We start from the raw sequence: 7,432 nt of genomic DNA, 5'->3' as shown, positions 1-7,432 counted from the left end.
ACAATCAATCGACAGATGAATTTGTACATTAGATTTCTCAAAAGAGCATGGAACGTGTTGCATTACAGAACATTTCACTTGCACTGCACCACCTTGGTTTTCTAAGCCTTATACGCAAACGGTCATTAAGCAACCTGGAGCTTCCGGAGGCTCGCCTTCTTATACTTGACCCACAAGGGGGCAGTATAGAGAGGAGTGCAATAAGCTCTAAAGAGGTTCACCTTAACCTTATCTGAACACCAAGAGAATTTTCTAGCCAACATGTTGACTTGTAAGACACGCCGCTGTCTATACATGTCGTCATCATCAGCCATTTAATCTGTGATGATGTGTCCCAGATACTTAGTGTTACAGCAGTGTTATATATTTATAATGTTCTTGTTTTCCATTTTAATCTGAGAATGGCCATGTTAGGGCTAAACATGTTTTCTGTTTCAGGACAGAAACGGTAACCAGCTGCAGGAACGATCCCTCAACCAGGTAACCATAATTATAACCATTACAACAACACTTTATCAACAGGGAGTCCTTACTGAACCAGCAGAACTAGCAGCTGGTCCCAGGTCAGCCTGAACCAGCCCTCACTATAAGAGGAGGGTCTTCAATCTATAGCAGCAGAACTAGCAGCTGGTCCCAGGTCAGCCTGAACCAGCCCTCACTATAAGAGGAGAGTCTTCAGTCTATAGCAGCAGAACTAGCAGCTGGTCCCAGGTCAGCCTGAACCAGCCCTCACTATAAGAGGAGGGTCTTCAGTCTATAGCAGCAGAACTAGCAGCTGGTCCCAGGTCAGCCTGAACCAGCCCTCACTATAAGAGGAGGGTCTTCAATCTATAGCAGCAGAACTAGCAGCTGGTCCCAGGTCAGCCTGAACCAGCCCTCACTATAAGAGGAGAGTCTTCAGTCTATAGCAGCAGAACTAGCAGCTGGTCCCAGGTCAGCCTGAACCAGCCCTCACTATAAGAGGAGGGTCTTCAATCTATAGCAGCAGAACTAGCAGCTGGTCCCAGGTCAGCCTGAACCAGCCCTCACTATAAGAGGAGAGTCTTCAGTCTATAGCAGCAGAACTAGCAGCTGGTCCCAGGTCAGCCTGAACCAGCCCTCACTATAAGAGGAGGGTCTTCAATCTATAGCAGCAGAACTAGCAGCTGGTCCCAGGTCAGCCTGAACCAGCCCACACTATAAGAGGAGAGTCTTCAATCTATAGCAGCAGAACTAGCAGCTGGTCCCAGGTCAGCCTGAACCAGCCCTCACTACAAGAGGAGAGTCTTCAGTCTATAGCAGCAGAACTAGCAGCTGGTCCCAGGTCAGCCTGAACCAGCCCTCACTATAAGAGGAGAGTCTTCAGTCTATAGCAGCAGAACTAGGAGCTGGTCCCAGGTCAGTCTGAACCAGCCCTGACTATAAGAGGAGAGTCTTCAGTCTATAGCAGCAGAACTAGCAGCTGGTCCCAGGTCAGCCTGAACCAGCCCTCACTATAAGAGGAGAGTCTTCAATCTATAGCAGCAGAACTAGCAGCTGGTCACAGGTCAGTCTGAACCAGCCCTCACTATAAGAGGAGGGTCTTCAGTCTATAGCAGCAGAACTAGCAGCTGGTCCCAGGTCAGCCTGAACCAGCCCTCACTATAAGAGGAGAGTCTTCAGTCTATAGCAGCAGAACTAGGAGCTGGTCCCAGGTCAGCCTGAACCAGCCCTCACTACAAGAGGAGAGTCTTCAGTCTATAGCAGCAGAACTAGCAGCTGGTCACAGGTCAGCCTGAACCAGCCCTCACTACAAGAGGAGAGTCTTCAGTCTATAGCAGCAGAACTAGCAGCTGGTCACAGGTCAGCCTGAACCAGCCCTCACTATAAGAGGAGAGTCTTCAGTCTATAGCAGCAGAACTAGGAGCTGGTCCCAGGTCAGCCTGAACCAGCCCTCACTACAAGAGGAGAGTCTTCAGTCTATAGCAGCAGAACTAGCAGCTGGTCACAGGTCAGCCTGAACCAGCCCTCACTACAAGAGGAGAGTCTTCAGTCTATAGCAGCAGAACTAGCAGCTGGTCCCAGGTCAGCCTGAACCAGTCCTCACTATAAGAGGAGAGTCTTCAGTCTATAGCAGCAGAACTAGCAGCTGGTCCCAGGTCAGCCTGAACCAGCCCTCACTATAAGAGGAGGGTCTTCAGTCTATAGCAGCAGAACTAGCAGCTGGTCCCAGGTCAGCCTGAACCAGCCCTCACTACAAGAGGAGAGTCTTCAGTCTATAGCAGCAGAGCTAGCAGCTGGTCCCAGGTCAGCCTGAACCAGCCCTCACTATAAGAGGAGGGTCTTCAGTCTATAGCAGCAGAACTAGCAGCTGGTCCCAGGTCAGCCTGAACCAGCCCTCACTATAAGAGGAGGTTCTTCAGTCTATAGCAGCAGAACTAGCAGCTGGTCCCAGGTCAGCCTGAACCAGTCCTCACTATAAGAGGAGAGTCTTCAGTCTATAGCAGCAGAACTAGCAGCTGGTCCCAGGTCAGCCTGAACCAGCCCTCACTATAAGAGGAGGTTCTTCAGTCTATAGCAGCAGAACTAGCAGCTGGTCCCAGGTCAGCCTGAACCAGTCCTCACTATAAGAGGAGAGTCTTCAGTCTATAGCAGCAGAACTAGCAGCTGGTCCCAGGTCAGTCTGAACCAGCCCTCACTGTAAGAGGAGAGTCTTCAGTCTATAGCAGTAGAACTAGCAGCTGGTCCTAGGTCAGCCTGAACCAGCCCTCACTATAAGAGGAGGGTCTTCAGTCTATAGCAGCAGAACTAGCAGCTGGTCCCAGGTCAGCCTGAACCAGCCCTCACTATAAGAGGAGGGTCTTCAGTCTATAGCAGCAGAACTAGCAGTTGGTCCCAGGTCAGTCTGAACCAGCCCTCACTATAAGAGGAGAGTCTTCAGTCTATAGCAGCAGAACTAGGAGCTGGTCCCAGGTCAGTCTGAACCAGCCCTCACTATAAGAGGACAGTCTTCAGTCTATAGCAGCAGAACTAGGAGCTGGTCCCAGGTCAGTCTGAACCAGCCCTCACTAAAAGAGGAGGGTCTTCAGTCTATAGCAGCAGAACTAGCAGCTGGTCCCAGGTCAGCCTGAACCAGCCCTCACTGTAAGAGGAGAGTCTTCAGTCTATAGCAGCAGAACTAGGAGCTGGTCCCAGGTCAGCCTGAACCAGCCCTCACTATAAGAGGAGGGTCTTCAGTCTATAGCAGCAGAGCTAGCAGCTGGTCCCAGGTCAACTGAAGGAGGTGAGGATGGAGTGGTTGATGGTGTTAAGGACTGAAGGAGGTGAAGATGGAGTGGTTGATGGTGTTAAGGACTGAAGGAGGAGGTGAGGATGGAGTGGTTGATGGTGTTAAGGACTGAAGGAGGTGAGGATGGAGTGGTTGATGGTGTTAAGGACTGAAGGAGGAGGTGAGGATGGAGTGGTTGATGGTGTTAAGGACTGAAGGAGGTGAGGATGGAGTGGTTGATGGTGTTAAGGACTGAAGGAGGTGAGGATGGAGTGGTTGATGGTGTTAAGGACTGAAGGAGGTGAGGATGGAGTGGTTGATGGTGTTAAGGACTGAAGGAGGTGAGGATGGAGTGGTTGATGGTGTTGAGAGGAGAATGTCATGTGACCTTGAGTAGAGCAGTGCTGTGGCGAGTGCTCAAACGTTAGAAGGTGTATTTCAGTCTAACTAACAGCTGTTCCCTCCACAGGAAGTCCGTCAGCGCCTGGTCAGCCTGAGCACGCAACTCCACGCACTGCAGGTGAAAAACTACAATTGTTGTCATTATTGTTATTATTATTATTATAATAAATATTGTTGTTAAGTGACCGCTCCTCCCCTCAGGCTGCTGTGATTCGTCAAGACTCCATCCTGGAGCTGTCACTCACCACAGGCCCTGCCCCCTCCCTGCCCACAGGCCCCGCCCTCACCCGCTCTCTCTCGGGGGAGGGGGGGGGAGGCGGGACTTCTGCGGCGACAGGTGGAGCTGCTGCAGGAGGAAGTGACACGTCTTCGCCTGAAGGGGGAGGAGCCAATCAGGGAGGGGGCAGGCTCTAGGAGACGGAGCAACGGAGACATCAGCGATGTCATGAAGGGGGAACCGGTGAGTCCACAAAGTATTTAAATGTGAAAACCAATATCATGACGAGGGGGGGCGGGTCAACAATGAATATCTGTGGGGGGCGTCTGACTGAAGTCAATAACATAAGATGTAAAATATGCTAAGCTCAGGTGTGTGTATGTGTGTGTGTGGCAGCAGGTGAGCAGGAGGCGTGGAAGCAGGGAGTTGGAGCCCCGCCCCCTCGCACCATTGGCCACGCAGGAGCCAGTCGACCAATTAGATGGCGTCCAGGAAACAAACGGGGAGAAAATCTCTCCTCGCTCCGACAGCCCGAGAGGTCAGCTCCCCACCAACATGTTATCATGATATATATATTATTATAAATATCTATATCATAAGTATTAATATGGTGATATTAATAACACTATTATTTATCCTTATCTTTTATTTTGTTCCAGACCTGCAGGATATCCCGGAGGAGAGCGAGTGCGGGGCGGAGCCCAGTTAACATCCAGAGACTTTCATTGTGAAAGGTTCCTGCTGTCAGAAACAGGAAGTATCACAGCTGGAGCCCCGCCCACATGTGCTGGAGGGGGCGGGGTTTACATTGTGAGACACCACACTACATTACCCAAAATGCCTTTGGATGTCAGCATCTCCAGTGTTGACGTTATAAAGTGCTGTAAACAAAGCGTGTAAATGTATTTATATTAAAGTAGTTTAACGTCATTCTGGGACCAAAAACATTTTTTACCTGTAGAAATGTTTACAAAGGTTGACAGAAATAAACTGAGGGCTAGCAGCTAATGCTAACCTGCAGAGCAGCTGGATCCAGCACCATCCGTCCCCCATGCTCCGTGGAGAACGGCTCCACCCTCAAACAAGATCACGTGATCATCGAGGACCATAAGCCCCGCCTACCACCATAAGCCCCGCCTCCCGTCATAAGCCCCGCCTCTCCTCGGAGTATATAACTCAATGACTGAATAACTCAATGACTGAATAACTCAATCACTGAATGACTCAATGTCTGAATGACTGAATGACTGAATGACTGAATGACTCAATGACTGAATGACTCAATGTATGAATGACTCAATGACTGAATGACTCAATGACTGAATAACTGCATGACTCAATGACTGCATGACTCAATGACAGAATGACTGAATGACTCAATGACTGAATGACTCAATGACTGAATGACTCAATGACTGAATGACAGAATGGCTCAACGACTGAATGACTGAATGACTCAATGACTCAATGACTCAATGACTGAATGACTCAATGACTCAATGACTGAATGAATGATTGACTGAATGAATCCAACACCAGTCGTCTCAGTTCCTCATCGCCGACATGGATCAGTAATGTAAAACCGTGAGATATTAAAACCTTTAGTGTAAATAAATCATTCTCTGTGGATCCAGCCCTAGTTTAAAAGGGGGGGGGGGGGGGGTTAGCATGTTAGCGTGTTAGCGTGTAAACCTGGTGTTTTTATTGATCAGGTCTGACCAGGTTTCTATTGATCATGTTTGACCAGGTCTGACCAGGTTTCTGTTGATCAGGTCTGACCAGGTTTCTATTGAACAGGTTTGACCCGGTCTGACCAGGTTTCTATTGATCAGGTCTGACCAGGTTTCTATTGAACAGGTTTGACCAGGTTTCTATTGATCAGGTCTGACCAGGTTTCTATTGAACAGGTTTGACCAGGTTTCTATTGATCAGGTCTGATCAGGTTTCTATTGATCAGGTCTGACCAGGTTTCTATTGATCAGGTCTGACAAGGTTTCTATTGATCAGGTTTGACCAGGTCTGACCAGGTTTCTATTGACCAGGTTTGACCATGTTTCTATTGATTAGGTCTGACCAGGTTTCTATTGATCAGGTCTGATCAGGTCTAATCAGGTTTCTATTGAACAGGTTTGACCAGGTCTGACCAGGTTTCTATTGATCAGGTTTCTATTGATCAGGTCTGACCAGGTTTCTATTGATCAGGTCTGACCAGGTTTCTATTGATCAGGTTTGACCAGGTCTGACCAGGTTTCTGTTGATCAGGTCTGACCAGGTTTCTATTGAACAGGTTTGACCCGGTCTGACCAGGTTTCTATTGATCAGGTCTGACCAGGTTTCTATTGAACAGGTTTGACCAGGTTTCTATTAATCAGGTCTGACCAGGTTTCTATTGAACAGGTTTGACCAGGTTTCTATTGATCAGGTCTGATCAGGTTTCTATTGATCAGGTCTGATCAGGTTTCTATTGATCAGGTCTGACCAGGTTTCTATTGAACAGGTTTGACCAGGTTTCTATTGATCAGGTCTGACCAGGTTTCTATTGAACAGGTTTGACCAGGTTTCTATTGATCAGGTCTGATCAGGTTTCTATTGATCAGGTCTGACCAGGTTTATATTGATCAGGTCTGACCAGGTTTCTATTGATCAGGTCTGACCAGGTTTCTATTGATCAGGTTTGACCATGTTTCTATTGATTAGGTCTGACCAGGTTTCTATTGAACAGGTTTGACCAGGTCTGACCAGGTTTCTATTGATCAGGTCTGATCAGGTTTCTATTGATCAGGTCTGACCAGGTTTCTATTGATCAGGTTTGACCAGGTCTGACCAGGTTTCTATTGATCAGATCTGACCAGGATTCTATTGAACAGGTTTGACCAGGTCTGACCAGGTTTCTATTGATCAGGTCTGACCAGGTTTCTATTGATCAGGTCTGATCAGGTTTCTATTGATCAGGTCTGACCAGATGAGACATGGAGGCTGTTTATTCTCATGAAGTTATTATGCTGAAATATTTAATGTCCATTAGATCATGGAAATGTACAGAATGAAAAATGAAGGTTAAACCTGAATCCTTGGTTTATATGTTTGTGTCCAAAGTCTTTTTTATTTGAGTGCTTTTACTCTTTTATAATGCGTTTACAGAGCTGGAGTGTGTACTGTATAAACTGTAAAGTTGTGATTTATTCTCTGTTATAAATCAGCTGGATCAAACCATGATGTCTTTATTTCCCCGTACACTTTCACTAAATAATATATTCTTAAAATTCACATGTTTTTCTTACTTTGGATAATGTAAGTAGTTATACTAATGCCACTTTCCTATCATTAGTATGCATATAAAGTGACAGGTCACACCTCTAAGTCCCGCCCCCTTCCACAGGAAGTCCCGCCTCCTAAGCCCCCTCGCTCATCAATGACAAAGACTCCTTTATGGCTTTGGTGTGAACCCATGACGCAGGCCTATTCCACTCTGACTGACCAGCACCACAGCACATCCAATACGAGCAAAAATGGTGCCTCAGTAAAACCAACCATTTTTAGACGCATAATGGAGGTTATAAAAGCTGAAAAGTAGATAATGAAGTACT

General features: G+C 47.4%; 1 long non-coding RNA gene across 6 annotated transcripts; it reads left to right on the top strand.

The window, feature by feature from the left end:
- The first annotated feature begins 7 nt into the window (after window positions 1–7).
- On the top strand, window positions 8–7,055 carry LOC117539685. Of its 6 annotated transcripts, none has more exons than XR_004568057.1 (6): window positions 10–480; window positions 3,696–3,746; window positions 3,830–4,088; window positions 4,242–4,383; window positions 4,505–6,152; window positions 6,303–7,055. It is a non-coding gene; the product is annotated as an uncharacterized LOC117539685 (long non-coding RNA). The 6 variants fall into 6 exon arrangements; XR_004568059.1 differs by having other exon boundaries at window positions 14–480; window positions 4,505–5,662; XR_004568058.1 differs by having other exon boundaries at window positions 15–480; window positions 4,505–5,582; window positions 6,073–7,055.
- The last annotated feature ends 377 nt before the right edge of the window (window positions 7,056–7,432 follow it).

Source organism: Gymnodraco acuticeps, unplaced genomic scaffold (assembly GCF_902827175.1).
Source record: "Gymnodraco acuticeps unplaced genomic scaffold, fGymAcu1.1, whole genome shotgun sequence".
NCBI lineage: Eukaryota > Metazoa > Chordata > Actinopteri > Perciformes > Bathydraconidae > Gymnodraco > Gymnodraco acuticeps.
Note: the sequence above shows the minus strand (reverse complement) of the source record. Positions and strands in the feature narration are given on the sequence as shown.